The sequence below is a fragment of the Oncorhynchus kisutch genome, linkage group LG27 (assembly GCF_002021735.2).
Source record: "Oncorhynchus kisutch isolate 150728-3 linkage group LG27, Okis_V2, whole genome shotgun sequence".
Classification (NCBI taxonomy): domain Eukaryota; kingdom Metazoa; phylum Chordata; class Actinopteri; order Salmoniformes; family Salmonidae; genus Oncorhynchus; species Oncorhynchus kisutch.
In genome coordinates this window covers 15,445,396-15,470,209 of record NC_034200.2, presented here as the reverse complement: position 1 = coordinate 15,470,209, position 24,814 = coordinate 15,445,396, and the positions used below count along the sequence as shown (strand labels likewise).

The following is a 24,814-nucleotide window of genomic DNA, read 5'->3' as shown; positions in this document are numbered from 1 at the left end:
TATTGTACAGTAGGCCTACATGTGTATATCTCAGTTGTCAAGCATTTTTTCCATCAATATCTCCACACACTACAGTTGTGCACACACAAGTATACATCAGTACACCCACTAAAATGTAGCAACATTCAGGTGTGTGTACCTTGAGTCTAGCCTCCAGACAAATGTGATGACAGCCGGCGCCGGTTCAGTGTCATTTATTTGGGGGATTGATTAGATGCGAGGAGAGGAGATGAATGTGTTGGGGCGGTGCCTTCATTTGATATATTGCCATATAATATTTAAGAGATAGCAGACAGTCAGTGCATTTTTCAAAACACTCCCATGTCCTCAAGGTGCTTTTAGAGAGTGAACCGGTTCCCACCTTAGTAAGACGCTGATCTGAAACACGGTCTTAGCACCATTAACCTTTGTGAGTGTCTTAGACATGTCTGTTGAGGAATCGGATGATACAATACAACAAAATAGCAAGGTTCCTCAACCGAATTTGTCCCGTGGGTGTTTTTCTTTGACCAAAAAAATCTATTTTGAGGGGGGGCACATAAAACACCAAAAATACCGGCAAATCCGCTCCAAGTGATTTACATTTTCGAAATCTGTTACAAAGCCTAATAAAGAGATATAAGTGATCGTATACAAATGTAAGCAAGGTTTGAAATATCATTGTGCTCTTGGGTACATTTTTTATTTTGGGGGCAATTTCAGCAGAAATGTTGCAGATCGGAAGGTTCAAGTCCTTTGTGAGACACCAATGGACAATGGAGTATGGCAAGAGGAAATGGAAGAATGATGATTTACTGGGGAAGATAGGTTGATCTGTGGCTGTCTGAAGGGTGGAATTGATGTGTGTTGGAATAATTATATACGCAAATGCACAGTGTAAGTGTTTGAGGTCCTCCAATCATGTCGAGGGTGGGGATGTGATTATTGTATGTTTTGCTTTTCGTTATTTATGTTTTGTGTTTTGGCTTCATGCTGTACTGGTCCTGGTAGTTATGGGTGCGCTCGCTTCCACCCCTGCGCGGGCGTCGGGCAGGGCTTGGTTTTTCCCGGCTGTGGAAAATCCCTTTGGCCCATGAGCGGAGCCTTGCCGGCGTCTCAGAAGGGTGGGGCGAGCGCACCCTCTGACCAGTACACCTGCTGTGGGAGCGGCCATTTGTGTTGTCTGTATTGTCTGTATTTATTGTATTGTCTGTATTTATTGTATTGTTTTTAATTAATAAAAATATATTTTTTGTCAAATACAGTATTATATCTGTTGGGGCTTCTTGCGGTCAATTTGCATGTCTACAAATGATTTGTCATTGTGTTTACGGCCACCTGACTATCTGCTCAAGAAAGAAAAAACGGCCCTTGGCTGAATCTAGATGATGATCCCTGATCTATAGTAAATTTAATTGTTACCCTTTACATGTGATGAAAATAACACAACTTAGTAGTATTGCACCTAGGCTGCCTCCTTCCCCGAACAGGAACATCTTTAAAGGTCCAACGCAGCCGTTTTTAACTCAATATTAAATCATTTCTGGGTAACAATTCAAAATAAAATAGTATTTGTCACATGCGCAGAATACAGCAAGTGTAGACCTTAACGTGAAATGCTTACTTACAAGCCCTTAACCAACAATGCAGTTTTAAAAAATAAAATAACGAGGCTATATACAGGGGGTACCGGTACCGAGTCAATGTGCGGGGGTACAGGTTAGTCGAGGTAATATGTACATGTAGGTAGGGGTAAAATGACTATGCATAGATAATAAACAGCGAGTAGCAGAAGTCTAAAAAGAAGCTGTTAAAGAAGCCTTTTGGAACAAGACTTGGTGCTCCGGTACCGCTTGCCGTGCGATAGCAAAGAGAACAGTCTATGACTAGGGTGGCTAGAGTCTTTGGCAATTTTTAGTGCCTTCCTCTGACACCGCCTGGTATAGAGGCTCTGGATGGCAGGAAGCTTGGCATCAGTGATGTACTGGGCCGTACACACTACGGCCCAGTAGAACCAGTCAGGATGCTCTCAATGGTGCAGCTGTATACATTTTTGAGGATCTGAGGACCCATGCCAAATCTTTTCAGTCTCCTGAGGTGGAATAGGTGTTATTGTGCCCTCTTCACGATTGTGTTTGTGTGTATGGACCATGTTAGTTTGTTTGTGATGTGGACACCAAGGAACTTCAAGCTCTCAACGTGCTCCACTACAGCCCCATCGATGATGCCTTCTTTTTCCTGTAGTTCACAATCATCTCCTTTCTCTTGATCACGTTGAGGGAAAGGTTGTTGTCCTGGCACCAAACTGCCAGGTCTCTGACCTCCTCCCTATAGGCTGTTTCATCGTTGTTGGTGATCAGCCTATCACCGTTGTGTTGTCTGCAAACTTAATGATGGTGCTGGAGTCATGGGTGAACAGGGAGTACAGGATGGGACAAAGCACGCACCCCTGAGGGGCCCCCATGTTGATGATGTGGCAGATGTGTTGTTGCCTACCCTTACCAATTGGGGGTGGACCGTCAGGAAGTCCAGGATCCAATTGCAGAGGGAAATGTTTAGTCCCAGGGTCCGTAGCTTAGTGACAAGCTTTGAGGGCACTATGATGTTGAACGCTGAGCTGTAGTCAATGAATAGCATTCTCACATAGGTGTTCCTTTTGTCCAGGTGAGAAAGGGCAGTGTGGAGTGCAATAGAGGTTGCATCATCTGTGGATCTGTTGGGGCGGTATGCAAATTAGAGTGGGTTTAGGGTTTTAGGGATGATGGTGTTGATGTGAATCATCACCAGCCTTTCAAAGCACTTCATGTCTACAGACGTAAGTGCTATGGGTCAGTAGTCATTTAGGCAGGTTGCCTTGGTGTTCTTGGGCACAGGGACAATGGTGGTCTGCCTGAAACATGTAGGTATTACAGACTCAGTCAGGGACAGGTTGAAAATGTCAGTGCAGATACTTGCCAATTGGTCAACGCATGCTCGGCGTACACGTCCTGGTAATCCGTCTGGCCCTGCGGCCTTGTGAATGTTGACCTGTTTGAAGGTCTTACTCACATTGGCTACGGAGAGCATGATCACACAGTCATCCGGAACAGCTGTTGCTCTCATCCATGCTTCAGTGTTCCTTGCCTCGAAGCACACATAGAAGTAATTTAACTAATCTGTTAGGCTTGTGTCACTGGGCAGCTCGCAGCTGGGCTTCCCTTTGTAGTCTGTAATCATTTGTAAGCCCTGTCACATCCGATGAGAGTCAGAGCCAGTGTAGTAGGATTCAATCTTTGTCCTGTATTGACACTTTGTCTGTTTGATGGTTTGTCGGTGACCATAGCGGGAGTTCTTAGAAGTGTCTGGGTTAGAATCCTGCTCCTTGAAAGTGGCAGCTCTAACCTTTAGCTCAGTGCGGATGTTGCCTGTAAATCATGGCTTCTGGTTTGGGTATGTACGTACAGTCACTGTGGGACGACGTCATCGATGCACTTATTGATAAAGCCGGCGACTGATGTGGTAAACTCCCCAATGCCATTGGATTAATACCCAAACATATTCTAGTCTCTGCTAGCGAAACAGTCCTGTAGCTTAGCATCTGCGTCATCTGACCACATCTGTATTAAGCGAGTCACTGGTACTTCCCGCTGTCGTTTTTGTTTGTAAGCATGAATCAGGAGGATAGAATTATGGTCAGATTTGCCAAATGGAGGTCGAGGGAGAGCTTTGTACCCATCTCTGTGTGTGGAGTAAAGGTGGTCTAGTTTTTTCCCTCTGGTTGCACATGTAACATGCTGGTAGAAACAAAGTAAAACGGATTGAAGTTTCCCTGCATTAAAGTCCCCGGCCACTAGGAGCGCTGCCTCTGAATGAGCATTTTTGTTTGCTTATGGCCTTATACAGCTCATTGAGTGCGGTCTTAGTGCCAGCAGGAGTTTGTGGTGGTAAATAGACAGCTACGAAAAATATAGATGAAAACTCTCTTGGTAAATATTGTGGTCTACAGCTTATCATGAGATACTCTACCTTAAGTGAGAAAAACCTTGAGACTTCCTTAATATTAGATTTCGCACACCAGCTGTTATTGACAAATAGACACAGACCTCCACCCCTTGTCTTACCGGTGGTAATTGTTCTATCTTGCTGATGCACGGAAAACCCAGCCGGCTGTATATCATCCATGTCGTCGTTCAGCCACGACTCAGGGAAACATAAGATATTGCAGTTTTTAATGTCCCATTGGTAGGATGGTCTTGAATGGAGCTAATCCAGTTTATTCTCCAATGATTGCACGTTGGCCAATAGGACGGATGGTAGAGGCGGGTTACCCGCTTGCCGACTAATTCTTACAAGGCACCCGGACCTGTGTCCCCTGTATCGGCGTCTCATCTTCATGCGATGAAGGGGAATTGGGCCTGGTCCGGTGACAGCAGTAAATCCTTCGCGTCCGACTCGTTAAAGAAAAATCTTTGTCCAGTTCGAGGTGAGTAATCGCTGTTCTGATATCCAGAAGCTCTTTTCGGTCATAAGAGACGGTGGCAGAAACAATATGTACAAAATAAGTTACAAACAATGTGAAGAAACACACAAAATAGCATAATTGGTTAGAAGCCCATAAAACTGCAGCCATTTCCTCCGGCACCATTCTCATTACTTTGATTGTTTTCAATTAAAATTGTCAAAAGTAACAAAGGAGCAAAGAGCAATTTCTTAAGCAAGAATCTTGCCAGAGGTTTCTGGGAGTGGTCTGATTGGGGAGAGGAAACTGAAGACTAGCTGTTATTGGCAGAGGTTTGGAACTCCATTTCTTATTGGTCTATTAACTAATTTACCTTCTGGTGATGTCACCAGACAGGTCAGAACTCCGTCCCATCAAAAAATTTCAGGAAGTCTTTTCAAAAAAAAAAAAAAAGGGCATTATCATAATTTTCACAATTTCACAGTATTATTCCAACCTCAGTGTGGAAATAAATAAAACACAGGAAAATCACATTTTGACTGCACTGGGCCTTTAACTTTAACTTTATCTGTTTTTACATTTAAAAAGACCAAATTATCAAATTGAACACACACTTTAAGATGCTATTCTATGACAAAGCATGAACGTGGACATGCTAAGGAGGAAATGGAGCTTGTCTTGCTAAAGTCAATGGTGATGTCAATGTCTCCCTCTCAGCTTGTTGTTTCATACTGCCCCCCTCTGTCCTGGCTGGCAGGCAGGGAGGGGAGAGAGGCTTCGGTGCCATCAACAAACAAACAACATCTCTATCAACCACACAGCGAACCAGAAGACAGCAGACCTGAATGGACCAACAGTATCCATCACCTGGCTGAGTGACACTGTCACTAGTTCTTGAGTTGAGTTCAAGAACATCTTGGTGAGAAAATATCATACATCATCACAATAATCTAATATAAACAATGTTGTCGTACAATATTTGTATCACAAATTTTATCAAACAGAAAAATCTAAATGTAATAAATATTAATGTGCCACATCATTAGTAGGCCTATAAAGCAATGGGAACATGCTTGATAAAATAATACATTTTCTCCTACAAATAAATACTATGTGGGATTCAGCCTAAACTGAAAGCAGCGTTACCTGGGGGTTCTTCAGTTAGTTAGAAAGCCAGTAGGATACTGCACCCGCTACACAACATTATTTTATAATGTGCACACTATTTACCCCTAGATTGCTCCAGGCTAATGTCTCAATAATTTTTACTCCTTTTTTCAGGTCCTTCACACAAAGGACTTAACTAATGATCCATGGACAAAATGAAGCATTTAAATTTATTCATTAATCATTCATATCCAGCTCATTGAAAATGCTAAACTTCCACAAAATGAAGATTGAACATTGAAAAGTGATTGAGGGAGACAGCTCTCTAGGAGAGCACAGAGGGAGAGAGAAAAAGGGAGAGGGAGAAAAAAATGAAACAACAAAAACAGGGCTTAATGTCTACTGAGAGGAAGTTTTTTTGCTTCGGCATTGGTCAGGGTGGTCGAGGTGATGTACTAAGTGCTAGTTAAGGTCACGGTGGGTTTTAGTAGTCGTAATTAGATCTCGAAATCTGGAGAAGCGTAGAGTTTCTGTCAACACTGCCTGTAATTATTCTCTTTTCCAATTAATGGTGACATAGATTAATTATCTGATGAGGCAAAGCCAATTGCAATCATTCACCCAGCTAAAATTAGATCAGTCCTGACAGCAGCATGAAAGTCACCTGTTTCATTGTTATGGATCTGCTGCTGGTAAGAGAGAGAGAGGGAGCATAGTGAATTAGTGAAGCGTGCTGGGGTAAGTAAGTTGTCTGGGACCAGGTGAATGTCCAATTACACTGTTATCTGAACTGTAAGAATCTTCTTCTTGTTCAATCCAATGGCATCCAGACCCGCTTGTTTGTTCTCTGCTGCTGTCTCTATTGTCGCAGCATGATCACTGTTACTCTAGTTGAGTCATCTGCCACTGACTGCAGGAAAGCAGAGATGCGCTGGATTGCTTCTGACAACTCCTCCTGTTTGAATGAGGGAGCAAACAGAGTCAATGAATACCAGCTAATTAAGAAAACAGAGTGACGACAGTCGATGGATGACGTTGAGTCGAGGAGGCTAGAGAGGAGAGAAGCAGACGTTTTGGCGACAGACACAGACATACAGATAACTCTAGTGTTGATTTGATACTCTTTCGGTTCTCGGTCTATCTGTTTCACTACTTGCTGTTTGCTCATCAGGCTGTCTAGAGATAGTGAGAGTAGGTTACACCCAGCGTCTTGAAGGAGAGAGCAATAATGAGAACAAGAGAGAGAGGCTCCTGGTTGAATCGTGGTAAAGGTTCAGTGCGCCTCTGTTTTAAAAACCTCAGAATCCAGTTTGTCTATTAAACTGCCTGGCACTGTCAACCAGCTTGGGAATCTGAACCGGCCTAGCCATGCAGACATTCTCTGACTAACAATTATATCAGAAACAGGATTTTTGGATTACTGTCTCTGGAGACCGGGGCTAGTGCTCGTCTGCTGCTATCATTACTGGCCATTCAACAAGCACTCTGCACTGTGAGCCTTGCCGCTGTTAACCATTGTCAATTATGCCATCCCTGGTGAAAACTGGCAGAACACAAAAATTCAACTGCCAGTTCTGGCAGCAGTGTTACAGGATGACAGAGCCTCCACCACACACAAACGCACCCACACGCCCACCATCCCACACTCCCCGGGTTCCCCAACCCACCGTCCACTGCCTCCTTGTCTGTGAGGCCATCACAATCTGTATTTACAGTATGCGGTTTTCAATAATGGTTCATAAGGCCGGCCTGCGATTAAAATATATATACAAAATAAATATATATATTTCTTGTTAAAAATAATAATTTTAGGAATATCGCTAGCTGCAACAGAATATCATCGTGGATACCATTATTATGTCTCTGTGCCCAGTATGAAGGAAGTTAGAGGTAGTTTCATGAGCCAATGCTAACTAGCGTTAGCGCAATTACTGGAGGTCTAGAGGAACTGTTCGCATGCTAGCTGTTCGTGTTCATTCAACTCTTGGCAAGTATATAAATGGCTTCATTGCCAAAATCTCGAACAATCCCTTTAATATGGAGGACATTACAGTCATTGGAGGTTTTCTTTTCTGGGAAGAAAATTCTTGTGGAAGGCCACCTAAGTGGTAATTTTTGCAATTGAAATACAGTTGAGAATCAAAATAAAATCCAAGTTTATTGGTTGCATACACAGATTTGCAGATGTTATCACAGGTGCAGCGAAATACTTGTATTTTTTAAAATCTCCAACAGTGCAGTAATAAAACATAGCAATACTAAACAATACTCACATAATCCAAAAAGATCAAATAAAAATGAAGGACTATCAGAACGAGCAATGTCAGAGTCCGGAATATATATATATATACATTTTTATTTTTACTTTATTTGAACTTATTTTAACCTACATTTGAACTCGGAAGTTTACATACACTTAGGTTGGAGTCATTAAAACTCGTTTTTCAACCACTTCACAAATGTCTTGTTAAAACTACTTGGCACCACACGTCCCGCTAGGGCACCTCCCCCCACTGCTCAACTGACACAGTAGCACACAGAACACAAAAAATATTCTTAGAAATATTTAACCTCCACACATTAACAAGTCCAATAGCTCAAATGAAAGATAAACACCTTGTTCATCTAGCCACCAAGTCAGATTTCTAAAATGTTTTACGGCGAAAACATAGCACATATTTATGTCAAACCACCACCAAAGATAGGCTCATTTACATAGCCATTTTGTAGAACAATAGATGCAATCACAAAAGCAGGATTAAAAGTAAAATAATTCACTAACCTTTTGAAAATCTTCATCAGATGACAGGAATAGGACATGTTATACAGTACATTTATGTTTTTTTCAATAATATGCTAATTATATCCATAAATCACGGTTTACATAGAAGGTCATGGCTAAAAAATGCTACAACAATGCCTGGAGAAATTATGGTAACTCTGCCAGATAACAGAAATACACATCATAAACGTTGACTAAATATACATGTTCTACATATACTTAGAAAGATACACTTCTTCTTAATAAAACAGCTGTGTTACATTTATTTTTAACTTTACAGATTTCGTTCACTAGGCTATAATGTGAGTCGGCGCTCAGGAATTAGCATTTTGGCTCCTCCACAGAAACCCAAATTTAACACATAAATGTTCCCTTACCTTTGCTGTTCTTCCATCAGAAGACCTGGAAGGGTTTATACTTACCAAAAACAGCTTTAGTTTTGAAGTCTGTGTCTTTCGGTTATCAAACACGACATATTTCGGTTGAAATGCAGCCAAAAAGTAAAGTTAGTTCGCACCAAAACGTCGAAATTACATATTATATGTCGACTAAACTTGTCAAACTTGGTTCAGAACACAGCGTTAGCATGCTATATAGCTTCACCGCAATTCTCAGGACAAAGAGAAACACACGCATCGTTTAATCAATCTTGAAAGAAAGACAGCACAGGCGCAGATTGCGCGTGAGAGTAACCTGTATTCTCGCGCGACCGAAAGGATTCGGCCCGTCATTAATCTCGTGAGCTCGCGATTCACACAATGAGAAGCCCCATTGAAAGCGGACACCGCGCTGAAGGCATAGGAACTGTTCCCAGGACCGTAGGTGCTTGGGAAGGGTGGGGGCGATGACGTCAAAGTTGGGCCAACTTTTTGGATGACAAGAGAGAGTTTGGGAGAATGAGTGCCCTGAGAGTTCTGCTTTACTTACAGACATAATTTAAACGGTTTTAGAAGCTTTAGAGTGTTTTCTATTCAATAATATTTATTATATGCATATATTAGCAATTTTTTACAGATTTTTTTTCTGTTTACTATGGGCACGCATTTCACCAACGGGGGTATTCTGCCCTAGCCTTAACAGGTTTTAACGAACTATAGTTTTGGCAAGTTGGTTAGGACATCTACTTTGTGCATGACACAAACATTTTTCCAACAATTGTTTACAGACAGATTATTTCACTTATAATTCACTGTATCACAAATCCAGTGGGTCAGTGGTTTACATACACTAAGATGACTGTGCCTTTAAACAGCTTGGAAAATTCCAGAAAATGATGTCATGGCTTTAGAAGCTTCTGATAATTTGAGTCAATTGGAGGTGTACCTGTGGATGTATTTCAAGGCCTACCTTCCAACTCACTGCCTTTTTGCATGCAGGGAAAATCAAAAAGATATCAGCCAAGACCTCAGAAAATAAATTGTAGACCTCCACAAGTCTGGTTCATCCTTGGGAGCTATTTCCAAATGCCTGAAGGTACCACGTTCATCTGTACAAACAATTGTACGCAAGTATAAACACCATTGGACCACGCAGCTGTCATATCACTCAGGAAGGAGACGCATTCTGTCTTCCTAGAGATGAACGTACTTTGGTGCGAAAAGTGCAAATCAATCCCAGAACAACAGCAAAGGACCTTGTGAAGACACTGGAGAAAACAGTTACAAAAGTATCTATATCCACAGTAAAACAAGTCCTATATCGACATAACTTGAAAGGTCGCTCAGCAAGGAAGAAGCCACTGCTCCAAAACTGCCATAAAAAAAGCCAGACTACGGTTTGCAACTGCATATGTGGACAAAGATCGTACTTTTTGGAGAAATGTCCTCTGGTCTGATGAAACAAAAATAGAACTGTTTGGCCATAATGACCATCGTTATGTTTGGAGGAAAAAGGCTGAGGCTTGCAAGCCGAAGAACACCATCCTAACTGTGAAGCACAGGGGTGGCAGTATCATGTTGTGGGGGTGCTTTGCTGCAGGAGGGACTGGTGCACTTCACAAAATAGATGGCTTCATGAGGGAGGGAAAAATATGTGGATATATTGAAGCAACATCTCAAGACATCAGTCAGGAAGTTAAAGCTTGGTCGCAAATGGGTCTTCCAAATGGACAATGACCCCAAGCATACTTCCAAAACTGTGGCGAAATCGCTTAAGGCCCACAAAGTCAAGGTATTGGAGTGGCCATCACAACGCCCAGATCTCAATCCTATAGAAAACTTGTGGGCAGAACTGAAAAAGCGTGTGCGTGCAAGGACGCCTACAAACCTGATTCAGTTACACCAGCTCTGTCAGGAGGAACGGGCCAAAATTCACCCAACTTATTGTGGGAAGCTTGTGGAAGGCTACCTGAAACGTTTGACCCAAGTTAAACAATTTAAAGGCAATGCTACCAAATACTAATTGAGTGTATGTGAACTTCTGACCCACTGGGAATGTGATGGAAGAAAAAAAAGCTGAAATAAATCATTCTCTCTACTATTATTCTGACATTTCACATTGTTAAAATAAAGTGGTGATCTTAACTGACCTAAGACAGGGATTTTTTTTATAGTTTAAATGTATTAAAGGTGTATGTGTATGTAAACTTCCGACTTCAACTGTAACTACTCATTCAGGGTTTTTTCTTTATTTCTACTATTTTCTACACTGTATAATAATAGTGAAGACATCAAAACTATGAAATTACACAAATGGAATCATGTAGTAACCAAAAAAGTGTTAAACAAATCAAAATATATTTTATATTATACAGTCTTCATGGTAGTCACCCTTTGCCTTGTGACAGCTTTGCACACATTTGGCACTCTCTCAACCAGCATCATCTGGAAAGCTTTTCCAACAGTCTTAAAGGAGTTCCCACATATGCTGAGCACTTGTTGGCTTCTTTTCCTTTACTCATCCCAAACCATCTCATTTGGGTTGAGGTCTGGTGATTGTGGAGGCCAGGTCATCAGCGCTCCATCACTCTCCTTCTTGGTCAAATAGCCCTTACATACCCTGGAGGTGTGTTTTGGGACATTGTCCTGTTGAAAAACAAATGATAGTCCCACTAAGCGCAAGCACCCCCACAGCATCACACCTCCTTCTCCATGCTTCATGGTGGGAACCACACATACGGACATCATCCCTCACCTACTCTGCATCTCACTAAGACACGGTGGATGGAACCAAAAAAAGTTGGGTTCTTTTAATATAGACTGTACTATATTGACTCTGTTTTACAAATCCTTTATTGAGAATATTTTAACTTTTCGTATTGTTTGTTGGTTTGGCAATGCCACTGTCAAACAGACAGGCCTGGGTGAGATCTTTAAGGTCAGGGCCCTCCGTAGGGCTCACAAAATAATTTTAGACCCAAGCCACCCCCTGTACCTGGACTTTGAATTACTCCCCTCTGGGCGCAGGTATAGGGCACCCCTCAGCAGGAAAAATAGAACGAGACAATCATTTGTACCAGGTGTGATATCCCTCCTAAATAGCTCGGGCGAATGTTCCCATTGACCCCGTAAGGCCAGCAGGCTAGTCTTTATTTCTTAAAAAAAAAAAAGATTGTTTAATATTTTTTTAAATGTTTTATTTCTTATTTCTTACTATTATTATATTAATTGGTGCGTAACTGTTATGAAAGTTGTTTTGTCAATCGTGTTTTGTATTTAAACGCCACTTTGAATGTGTACATGACACTGCAACAGAATTTCCCCACAGGGACAATGAAGTCAGTAAGTAAGTAAGTAAAAATCTCAAATTTGGACTCATCAGACCAAAGGACAGATTTACACCAGTTTAATGTCCATTGCTTGTGTTTCTTGGCCCAAGCAAGTCTCTTCTTATTATCAGTGTCCTTTAGTAGTGGTTTCTTTGCAGCAATTCGACCATGGAGGCCTGATTCACGCAGTCTCCTCTTGCAGTGTATGTTGAGATGTGTCTGTTACTTGAACTCTGTGAAGCATTTATTTGGGCTGCAATCTGAGGTGCAGTTAATGCTAATGAACTTTTCCTCTGCAGCAGAGGTAAATCTGGGTCTTTCTTTCCTGTGGCGGTCCTCATGAGAGCCAGTTTCATCATAGCGCTTAATGGTTTTTGAGCCTGCTTTCCGGATTGACTGCCCTTCCAAGTCTTGACGTAATGATGGACTGTCGTTTCTCTTTACTTATTTGAACTGTTCTTGCCATAATATGGACTTTGTCTTTTACCTTACCTTGTCACAACACAACTGATTGGCTCAAACGCATTAAGAAGGAAATACATTCCACAAATTAACTTTTAACAAGGCACAACTGTTAATTGAAATGCATTCCAGGTGACTACTGCATGAAGCTGGTTGAGAGAACGCCAAGCGTGTGCAAAGCTGTAATCAAGGCAAAGGGTGGCTACTTAGATTTTTTGGGGGGGTTACTACATGAGTCCATATCTGTTACTTTAGTTGAAAACTGTTGTTCTGATTAAAGAAGCAATAAAACTGGCCTTCTTTAGACTAGTTGAATATCTGGAGCATCAGCATTTGTGGGTTCGATTACAGGCTCAAAATGGCCAGAAACAAAGAACTTTCTTATGAAACTTGTCAGTCTATTCTTGTTCTGAGAAATGAAGGCTATTCCATGCGAGAAATTGCCAAGAAACTGAAGATCTCGTACAATGCTGTGTACTACTCCCTTCACAGAACAGCGCAAACTGGCTATAACCAGAATAGAAAGAGGAGTGGAAGGCTCCGGTGCACTACTGAGCAAGAAGACATTTACATTAGAGTGTCTAGTTGTGCTAACATAATTTCAAAAGGGTTTTCTAATGATCAATTAGCCTTTTAAAATGATCAACTTGGATTAGCTAACACAACATGCCATTGGAACACAGGAGTGATGGTTGCTGATAATGGGCCTCTTTATGCCTATGTAGAAATTTCACTGAAAATCAGCCGTTTCCAGCTACAATAGTCATTTACAACATTAACAATGTCTACACTGTATTTCTGATCAATTTGTTGTTATTTTAATGGACATAAAATGTGTTTTTCTTTTAAAAAACAAGGACATTTCTAAGTGACCCCAAACTTTTGAATGGTAGTGTATATATAATCCATTTTAGAATACGGCTGTAACGTAACAAAATGTGGAAAAAGTCAAGGGGTGTGAATACTTTCCGAAGGCACTGTATATTTTTTAATAATATCATCTTTGAGAACTAACAATCAAATAAAAGCTTGACAATCAGGGAGAATCGAGAGAAGAGAGAAGAAAACAGCATACAGGGCACATGCCCATAGATTTTGTTCAAAGTTTGAGCAGAGAAACACAGCATTAGCGATAGCACAATGCATAGAATTGCAGGAAATTGCCAAACTGTAGAATTGCCGGAAATTTGCTTCAAAACGGCTAAATGTTCTCTCAGTTCAATTGAATCATTTGTTGAACAGCAACATTTTCTCTACCAAGATACCTTGACCTTTCTATGTTAGTTTACACTCCTCTTCCAATTGACTGTGGGGAGGTCAGGATAATGAAACTGTCTAGAAAATCTATTAATTTACTTGCCATTATTATTCACCTGATGATAAGACAAGACATTATTTATTTATTGTTAGCTAACAAACGATGTAGGTCCCTGGGTCGCTGATATGCGTGGGCGGGGGGTCCCTGGGTCGCTGATATGCGTGGGCGGGGGGTCCCTGGGTCGCTGATATGCGTGGGCGGGGGGTCCCTGGGCAAGAAAAGTTTGAAAACTCCTGTGGAAGGATGTTTTGGGCACAAAGCATGTGCTTCTCTGAGGGGATTTGGTTTTAAAGTGTACACTTCTCAGAGGGTCTTTGTGTTACAAGTATGCATTGCTTACGGCCTTTATTTTTAAGTGTCCACTACTCATGCACAACTCGGCATGTCTCTTTGTTAGTGTGGACTATTCTAAGGGGACTCTGTTAAATTGTGCATTACTCTTAGTAAGGACCCTGAGTCTAAGCTGTGCGTAGTGCGTAGTAAAACTCTGCTCTAGTCTGGAGGAGCCGGGTTGGGGGTTTAAAGTGAGGAGCTGCTCTGCTCTGCTCGGAGGGACCCTGTGCTGGGCTGTGACGGGTGACGGTGCGCTGCGCTTCAATACACCAGCTCTTTTGTCCTTCACACTCTGCAGCTCCCTGATAGCTCCTCCCTCCTCCCCCTCCTCCTTTTCCTCATCCTCCATGCTCCACTCCTCCCTGCTCTGCTCTCCCCTCTGCTCTGCTCTGTGTTCAGCTGCCTTGGGCCTCCCCTCAGCCTCCCCTCTGCTCCTCGGGGCTAGGCCTGGGAGACATGACTGCACCCTTCCTCTCTGAATGACTGACTGGCTGTAATGTCTGGCTGGACAAGACCCATCAAAAAGCATGTTGGCAATAAAAATGGGGAAGGAATGGATGGAGAGGAAAATCATCACTAAACGTGTTATTGCTCACTGTGTAGAGAAGAACAGAGACAGAGGGTCTGAAATTATGTTGAATGAGATCAATTCTATCTGGGAATAAGTCTGATCGAATCAAATCAGTTGAATTATATTTGAATCGCAATACTTGTATTGTCTAGGTCTGTGGGACTGTGACCTAGGTAATAGTAGTACTAGATTGGGAACAGCCGATCGACATGGCTGATTGTCACACCGGGAGAGCAAGGGGAAGGAAACAATGCTAACTGTAAACACCTCTGCATAAAATATATAATGGCTATGAGAAAATGTGAATGGTTCCATGGTTGAATGGCACCTACCTGCTACAGTATGACGGTCGGTGAGGGTGCTACAGGACAGGACATTTGATAGAGATTCATCACTCTCCTTCTGTCCGCTTTGACCTCCTCTCACGTCCCACCACATATTAGCCACCCATTATCCAGTAATTGAAGATCTCCACTTCTCCATGCAACCCTGCAGATTCAGAATACGTGCCTACTCTTTTTGAGAAAGGTAGCTTGGGGTATTACCATAGATAGGTATCCCAGCAGTAACACCCAACACAGCCAAAGCCTGAATGAGAAATGAGGTAAACTCATAACGTAGCCTATACACAATAAAAAAACAGAAGGTAGGCTAGCTACACAGCCAAATGTAATGTAGTGAATAAATAGGTGACCTAATGGTGTGAATGTATAGATATAGTTATCTGGAGAGGAGAAAGAGCTAGCCTCAGACACCGGGTCACCGCATGCCATTGGCGCTCTCGCCGACACATCATCAATCACGTCACTGTGCTGGCGTTGTGACGACTGGATGTATGGCGGCGGCGTCTTTAACTCTAGTGTGATGACACCACAGAGGGTCACGGTGACCGGTGAATGTTTTACTGTGGGTTAGTGCACTGGTTAGTTCCTTGCAAATGAAGGCATGACGCTCAGCTCGCCGTGTTTTAGATGTGGGAGGCCACACATGCTCAGCATTATATGAAGTTATTATACCGTTATAAATGATTATACTCCCATTCAATTAAAACATCTACTCAACCCATGGATCTTCCCAACCCTTTAAATATACTGTAGGACTAGGCAGGCAGATTGAAGAATGGAAGAAAAACCCATTAAACTGAATGGTTATAATGTTGTCTGGGTGTGGATCCACACGGGAAAGAAGTTCTATGGAACACATACATACCTGGATGGTTTTTATTTTCTGGTTGTTCTCGTTAGAGAGGTTCTGGAAGCGGGCCAGTTCAGCCAGGCTGTAGAGGCTGCGTTGTCTGAAGTATTTCACCACAGCTCTGTGCATCCTCTTCTGCAACAAAGAAAGCTAGGAGGGTGGGGGAGACAGGGAGAAAGAAGGAAAGAGGGAAGGGAAAGGAAAGGAAAAGAGAGAAAAAGGAATTGGTAAGGCAGGAGAGGAAATTAATGGCAGTGTTCAAGAAGAATGATGGAGGGGAATAGAGAACGCAGTCAATAGCCCATTCTGCAGTACACGGGCCTGACAGGAATTTCACAGTCTCTTGGTTTCTCTGCTCACTCGTGTGCAGTCATCAGAATCCAGTCACATCTGGCTGCCAGGATGGGGGGTTAATTTTCTCTAAATGCTTCAGCAGTTTTGTTCTAGCCGAGGCAAACTCTGTGACTGCAAAGCTGATGAGTAAAATATTTCTACTTCACCCAGTTTAACTTTATACCAATCCCCTCAAGACATATTTTACACATACACACAGTCATGAACCCCCCACCGAAACTAGAAATTATTCCTAGTCTATTGGAAAGACATGCTGCTCGCTTTATTATTTGAACACAGTTTCAAGCAAAATGGTTTCTTTCAATTCTGATAGATGCCATTGCTTTTTCTTCCTCCCTCCATTTCTCTTCTCTCCCTACAAAGCTTATCATTGCTTGGCAATGTGTTCCCCAGTGCATAGAGAAACTAAAGCAAATTAGCTCAGCCATCAACTGCTGAAGGAAAGACAATAACAGGAATGCTCTTTATGGCGTACCCTGTTAAAAACCTGTGCAGAGAACTCCATCCACATAAACAAAACAATGCTTAAATGCAGTGATAAGAGGACACTTACATGAACCATAAAGTAACTGATCCTATTGGAGGAGAAATAACACAAACCATTTTTAGGTTAACACTTGAGAAAAAGTGTTTGGTTGGAGCATTGAAGCATTTAGCTATTTGCAGGTGATTCAAAAAATAAACCCAACGCTAACATGAACTTACTATTTATGTCAACTAATTACAAATGCCTACATTCAGAATGTGTACGGTGTCTTAACAATGGGTGAGGTATCTGTGTGAGTACAATGTCTTATTACCATGGTGCTACATGTGTTTGTATTATAACAGGCCAATGCCTGTAAAACCATGGTTTGATGAGTCAGAGCTTCTATTGGCTCCCTCTGCTGAATATCTAACATTTTACCGGCTCTTCAAACAACTGAGAACTTGTAACATGTTTGGAGGGAGCCATGTCATTCCTGTACACAGTATTGCTATGGGCTGTCAAACAATGTCTGCCATGATATGATCCCACCAGTGTGCTGTGTCCTTGGCAACTAGTCTTTCTTCTCTGTTAGCCAGCTAGCTACTATGGAGAAAAAAAACGTGTCACATTGTGTATTGAGAATGGCAACTGATAGAAATGAGATTAGCAGAGGGATATGAAAATCAGCAAATCAATCAAAAACCAACAATTCACTACATTACCTTAAATCTGTTTTGTATTTTTAATGAGAACATTTGAGATTTTGGTTACCTAGGTAAACACATTAATAAGTCTAGATGAGATTTTAAAAAACAACACTGAGAAACATTGTCTATTCTATAATGATAGTCAATTTAAGTAAATTACAGGCATATTATCAAGCTTAATTTGGGTAGAGAACGTGAATGCTGGGACGGTGGTGCTATTCTAAACCTGTCTAGAGTTTGAAACAAACAGAAATGGTTGAGGGAGGCTGAATCCAGAGTAAAAGAAAATCAGGCTTTGATCATGAGCGTGGAGAATCCTGTCCACAGGATTTTATTTCTGCATGCATTTCTCACTTGATAACATTCATGCAGTCAGATGACGAATTGCTCAAGTAAAGGTATTAGTCATTTTGGGAAACAAATCATGTCTATTGCTTATTGCCAGTGCAGTGCCGGGCAGTGCATGTTTTATTTCCTGGTTAGGTTATAGAATATGGTTGTCATCTGCAATTCCTCTCAAGATCAAGTTAAATTGCGTCCCGGACCATAAAGACCAAAACGATTCTGTGGTCTCACAACTATTCAATACCTTTGGGAGTATAAGTTGTTCTGTAGTTTCTCATTTAAAACCTTTGGGAGTATTAGCATTGCAAGTGCATTCTCTTTTTCTATTCTTTACCTGTGCTTGCTATGGTTCTCTCTCCCATTGACCACCTAGTGAACAGAAGCTAATGTGTAACATAAACATAATGAAACATGTCACCTTGGAACACCTTGAAAGACAATTCATGCAAACGCATAAAGACTAAGGATGCATCCGAAATAGCACCATATTCCCTTTATAGTGCACTACTTCAGACTAGAGCCCTATGGGCCCTGGTGAAAAAGTAGTGCACTATAAAGGGAATAGGGTGCGATTTCGGATGCATCCTTATTCAGAGACCCATTCAAGACTGCATAGTGAACTTAGTCTTTATGCGTTTGCATGAATTCCATCCACCCATCGCTTCTCTCAACTCCCCCTTGGCAGAAATACTACTATATCACATCCATAATCCTCCTACACTAAAGTTATCGCATTAAGATCAGATTACTGCAGTAACCTCCTCATTGGTTGCCCAACTAAAACCATCCAAAAATAACTGACCATGCAAAGAAACAATCCAATCAACTGGCAAACTGAATATAATATACACTTAACGCCCAGTTAATTAGGTATACCACCCCAATCACAAAAATGGATCGCTCCTACAGACAGTGAGTCACTTGGCTTGCTATATAATGCAGGCAGACAGGCATTGAGGCATTCAGTTACTGATCGATTGAGCATTAGAATGGGCAAAACAAGTGACCCAAGCGACTTTGAGCATGGTATGATCATCGGTGCCAGGCACGCCGGATCTAGTATCTCATAAACGGCAGTCCTCCTGGGCTTTTCACGCATGACATTGTCTAGGGCTGCGAAAACAGCTCGTTGATGAGAGAGGTTGAAGGAGAATGGCAAGAATCGTGCAAGTTAACAAACAGACAAATGAAGGCGCAGTACATATGTGGTGTGCAATACGGCATCTTGGAATGCACAACTCTTCGATCCTTGTCACGGATGGGCTATTGCAGCAGATGACCATACCAGGTTCCACTCCTATCAGATAAAAACAAGACGAAGCGGCTCCAGTGGACATTGAGGAGTGGAAAAACATTGCCTGGTAGGACGAATCCTGGTTCCTGTTGCATCATGGACCCATCCTGCTTGGTGTCAACCGTACAGGCTGGTGGCGGTGGTGTACCGCCATCCAGTTTGCAGTAACTGTGTGATGCCATCGCGTCAGCATGGATAAAACATCCCTGTGGACCATTTCCGACTTGTAGAATCTATGACCCGAAGAATTCAGGCAAAAGAGTGGTCAGACCTGGTGCTAGATGAGTGTACCTAATAAACTGGCCGGTGAGTGTAATTTCATATCTTATCTTTTCATGATTTAAATGTATGATTCAATGGTCATTAAAAAAAGCCTCTGTTTGGTTCCTTTTGTCAAACACACACACAGCCTCCCGCTTGGCGATCATGAAGGCATTCTTAAGTTCTCTGTACTCATGGGCCAACTCAACCTTCTCTTTAAGGGCTACCTTTAGGTCAGCCTACAACACACACAGAGAAACACAAGTTCAGTTATACTTTTTTTTAAACCAGGTTTCACATATCTTGATAACAAGGTTTCCTGTCACATCAGTTGACAGGGCTTATGAGAATGGTCACAGAGAGTAATGGGGAGACATGGCAGGTTGTAGTTTTCTAAGTGAGTACAGTATGCCTGAGGAGTTCCATCATGGTGGTTGGTTCCATCAAGCCCTAGTGGAGGAGAGCTGCTACAGTTCTACCAAAGAACAACACATGCTGAAGCAGAAGTTATACTGTACTTAATACTGTACACGTTGGATGTCAGATACTATATAAGTCATCAAAGATATGGATCACTGTCCCAGGTTGGGCCTACAGACAGGAGAGATACGCATTCTTATGATCCCATAGGCCTGGGAGTGAAGTCATAGATCTATGTATTTAGGAAATACTCAGCATTATGACGAGCTTACAATTGATTTCCAATAACATATTTTGTCATAGGTTGTTTAGGAGATGGAACGTGTACATGTCTGTAAGACTGTCTCTGTATGTGCTCGTAAGTGTATACCGGTGTACGCGTGAGTCTTACAAACTAGGGCACACAGGGACAAACACAGACAATTAAACTGGACACTATTTGGGGGAATCAAGCAAATAAATAACAATCTCTCTCTCTCTCTCCTCTTCTCGCCGCTCCTCCCCCCCTGTATCCTGGTGCCTATCTCGACTGCACTGTACTATACTGTACCTGCAGAACGAAGGAACATAATGAAGTGTGTCTCTGCAGTAAAACACAACAGCAGCAGCACTAAAGTGATGAGTTTAACCCAGCAGAAAGAGAGGGAGAGAGACGGGCCGTAAACATGACAAATGCCTGCTATTGATTTCAGGTTTAATTACAGCAGGCAAGGCATGCAGCACTACTGACAAAGCCCATCTGATGGGTGCTGTTTTCTGAAGTGTAAATTGAACAAATTACACTTCATTGCCCATAAGAAACTGATGGCGTCTGCGGTTTGTTTGCATTGTTTACTTTATCCACAGTGACTACGTCGAACGTCAGCTAACCGCTTGATTAAATTAACGAAGGACGACTCTGTATTGATGGTGGAAACGCTTCGGAAATGTTTGGGTTTGGGGACTGGAGATGGCAGCCAGCTTACCTGCAGGACAACAAGACAAGCTGATTCCATTTAATTTAATTTAAACTGACTCAGTGTTACTCTTTGTTAATGTGTCTACAGTATATACAAGCAACAGAGGTGAATTATGTTTGTTGATGCTGAGGTAAACCGATGAGCATGCCATCAAAAACACACACACATACACACACACACACTCCTCCTCTGAGCTGATAGCCATGCTAATTGGCTCTACCTGACAGTTAACATCCCAACAGTCAACATCCATAGTGACCTCCAGGGCCTTCCAATGATATGAGGTCAGTATCTTTCTCCTGTGTAATTTCATATCTCAAATGTGTCCAGCCATTACAGTGTGTGCGCCATTCTCTGAGTCACGCACGGCGGTTCCCAAATGCTTAGTGTGCTTATTATGTTACGCTAATGTGGATATTATGTGAGTGCTTTATATTGAACCTAATGATCAAAGTAACCCATTTCCTTATAACGTAGCACTCTCTCTAACTCTTGATCTTTTCATTTGGTGAGAGGGACTATAGGTCTATTGTTGTTTCCATTTGATTTCTTCAAGTGAAAAAGGATAAAGCTCTTTTTGCATGACTGCCTTTTATCAGGCTAATGGGACTTGTATCTATAAGGAAGACTTCCTAATTCTTAAATTGTCTCACGCCAACAACTTCTTTAAAAGTTGCTGCGCTCGCGGATGCATGGCGGCCTAAGCTCCATTGCCTTTTCTTGTTTTGAACTAATGCATTCTTGATCACCGTTTAATGAAACTCTATACCACATGGCGATTTCACATTAGATAAGCCATGTGAGACTCCCATCAGCCACGAGGCCCTGGCTGGGCTGATCATCCTATCCTGCATGCTGTAGATGAAATCCTTACAATGTATAAGGCTTTAAAACAAAGCATTTAAATATCCAATAATGTACAAGACAGAAAATCTAGTATTTTTTTCCCCACTCATATTCTTTTTGAGGTGAATACCAAAAAATATTAGAATGATGAAAAGGTGTTTTTATCACTGTGCTGTCAATGGTGTGAGGTTGAAAATAATAGCCTTTTTGTTGAAATGAATATGATGTTTTAACATACAGGTAACTGGAAACGGCAAATGTCTAACCAAGAAAGATTCACCAATACAGGAGAGACCTAAAACCACTCATCAGTTATTTGTGACTCCTATAAAATAAAATGATTGGCCTTGGCTTGTAATTTTAATTGCTGTTGTTGTCTTCTCACAACGGATTGTGGTGAGTAATTCTACTGACGCTAATCCACAAATAACTACACAATAAGCTGAAGACCCTTTCAGACTTTCTCTTGTGTTTGCTACCAATATACAGTACCACTCTGAAAACAAATGCCAATGGGCATGTTGGAAATCAAAACATTGTTAGTTTCAAGCACTCAGCCTACCTGACGTTAAAACAAGTGGCAAGTCAACATTTCAGGGGAATCGGAATTGTACATGGTCTCAAGAGATAAAATCCACAATTCCAGCTAAATGCTCTGTATTAGGAATAACAGTGATACTAAAGTCAAATACAGTGAGTACAACATAAACCAAACCACCTTGTATTCAACCAAATGACCCAGTGTTTAGTTACCTTGGTTTCCTCCATTTTCTCCTGTCTGGTTGTGAACAGAGTAGTATGAGTTTCCACTGTTGGCTCCATCCGTTGTTGACAGTTGGTGATATCACGTTCCAAGGTGTTCATGATCAACATAGCTGTTTGGTTTTGAAACTCTACGGCATCAAAGACGAACCTGATAAATGTGAAATACAGGTGAACGGCAATCAATTGATTTGGAATAATGCCAAGCTGATTCCTGTGGCGATATCAATGATGGAAAAGCCAAGACTTCAAAGTTAATAGTGACGCTTCACGCTCTGAGAACAGCATGAATCAAACTAATACATTCAAGCTTTCCAGGGTCTCTGGTGCAACAGGCTTACAATGATAATAAATTCCAAATACTCTAGATAGGGTAGAAGGCCTATTATATTATATTGGCAGAACAGAGGGTGGTTGTGAAGAGAGGAGAGATTCTTACTGTAGTTCTTCAATGACATCTGGCATAGCGGCTGCTGTTTCCTCCACCATGTAAGGGCCTGTTCTGTACTCTTTGGACTTAGCACGGAGGTCTGCGATCCTACTCAAGGCATGGTTACACCCGTCGGTAACAGCTTGGTGTAATTCCTATCAATGATAAATGAGATTGAAAGGAACGAACCATGAGCCACAAAGAAAATTGGCAGCCTGATTTCAACATCGATAACTTTCAACAAGTCCCACCCACCTTCTGATTCAAAATACATGACCGTATAACTTGAAAATGATGCATGTCTATTAGATGTAATAGATGTTATGGAATGTGTTGTGCTATCCATTACATTTCTCACTATTTTGAAAATTAAACACAGTGGTAAGTGACTCTGTGTAAACCCTTGCTTTATCATACCTTGACTGTATTTAGATGGGCAAGTTTTAGCCTCCGTTCCTTTTACAGACAAACTGAAGTGTTGTTGTGTTCCGTAGGAAAATCACTGAGTTGCTCCCTTAAACTTCACACTTTCTGAAACAGAGATATGAATAAGAAATTGAATTTGAAATACTCAACATCTCTCACTAAAATAGAAATACGGTAAACTGAACATAAAACGTTAGATTACCTCAGATTTATCATTGTAAATCTTTCTCAGTTTTTCCGTTTCAATTTCCAGTTGTTTTGTCGCTGATAACGCCTACCTCAAATTCCTTATGAAGTTCCCATCTGGCGTTTCCTGTGTTGGTTTGCTCCTGGTGTAATTCTGCTTCAATAGTTGTTCTTTTATCCTGAAATACAGTTCAAAACTGAAGAAACTGTTCTACACGAATCATATCAGTCTCTTGTCACACTGTTTTTATAACACACCTGAGAGTAAAAAGATACTCGACAGAACCAACCTGTGAAACTCAAAACTGTAAAGAAAACAGACAGAAGAGATTTACCTTCAGAATGGCCAGGGCTTTCATCTCGCTCGTCTTTCTTAGGATTCTCAGTCACTTTCTGAGGAGATACTGATGTGTTGCATCAGTAACACTAGTAAAGAAGCCCATTCCATCATTGTACATGGATCTATCTGAACGTCTATCTTCAAGTGCTCCTTTCCTTTCACAAACCCAACTTGTTAGTGAGTCTCCATGCATGGATGAATCTCTAAAAGTATGTGCTTATTTCACTGACAACTAGTGCAGATTATGTGATCGGCAATATCTAATGGTCAAAGCGCTGAATCTAAACATTAGACGTGTCAATAAGGATATGCCACCTCTATATCTAGGATGGATTTACTACAGGTTAGAGTGCATGGATGTCTAGCTAAGTGCATGGCTCTTCTCACACATACTCGCATCCTCTGCTCCACCATGAAGGTCTTCTGCTCCAGCTCCTCCAAGTTGACCCTGGCATTGGGGTGCAGCGTAGCCATCTGGGACAGCTCCTCCTTAGCCTCTGCTCTCCGGTCCTCGTTCACACTGAACTTCTGCTGCATGTGCTTCCTGTTCTTCTGAAGCTGCTTCACTGCCTGTTCACTGAATGACACATACAGAGACACACACTCGTACGTAGGTACACACACACACACACACACACACACACACACACACACACACACACACACACACACACACACACACACACACACACACACACACACACACACACACACACACACACACACACACACACCAGAGGGACCCACCATCAGAGCAACACTGACCAAGTTCTTGATACTGCAATGTATAATTGTGTTACAGATTCCTTTCCTTAGTGATTGGTATTAGATAAATATAAATATTGTGATATGAACGAAGTGATAAACCTCTCACTAGATCTTTTTGCTGTAGTCCTCAATCTCCAGTTCATACTCTTTGTTTTCCTCATGAAGATTCAAGGTATCCTGATGTTTCTTTTAAGGAACCCCTCCTCAGTGTGAGAGACCGCCGCTTCAACTGCAAGTCTCTGGAATATGCCCGGACACAATATTAGGAGGTTATCGTATGCAATAAATTAAATATTGTGAAAAATATGATATGTCAACATAACTATGACATAACTTACAGTTGCATGGACTTCTTTC

General features: G+C 41.7%; 1 long non-coding RNA gene across 1 annotated transcript; it reads right to left on the bottom strand.

Annotated features, from left to right (window-relative positions):
* Positions 1-5,475: 5,475 nt before the first annotated feature.
* Positions 5,476-24,292, bottom strand: LOC116357817 (uncharacterized). The gene is made up of 8 exons (XR_004205834.1): positions 23,685-24,292; positions 23,442-23,528; positions 23,155-23,268; positions 22,747-22,892; positions 22,299-22,458; positions 15,906-16,040; positions 15,029-15,185; positions 5,476-6,479 (listed from the first exon to the last, which is right to left on the bottom strand). It is a non-coding gene; the product is annotated as an uncharacterized LOC116357817 (long non-coding RNA).
* Between the last annotated feature and the right edge of the window lie 522 nt (positions 24,293-24,814).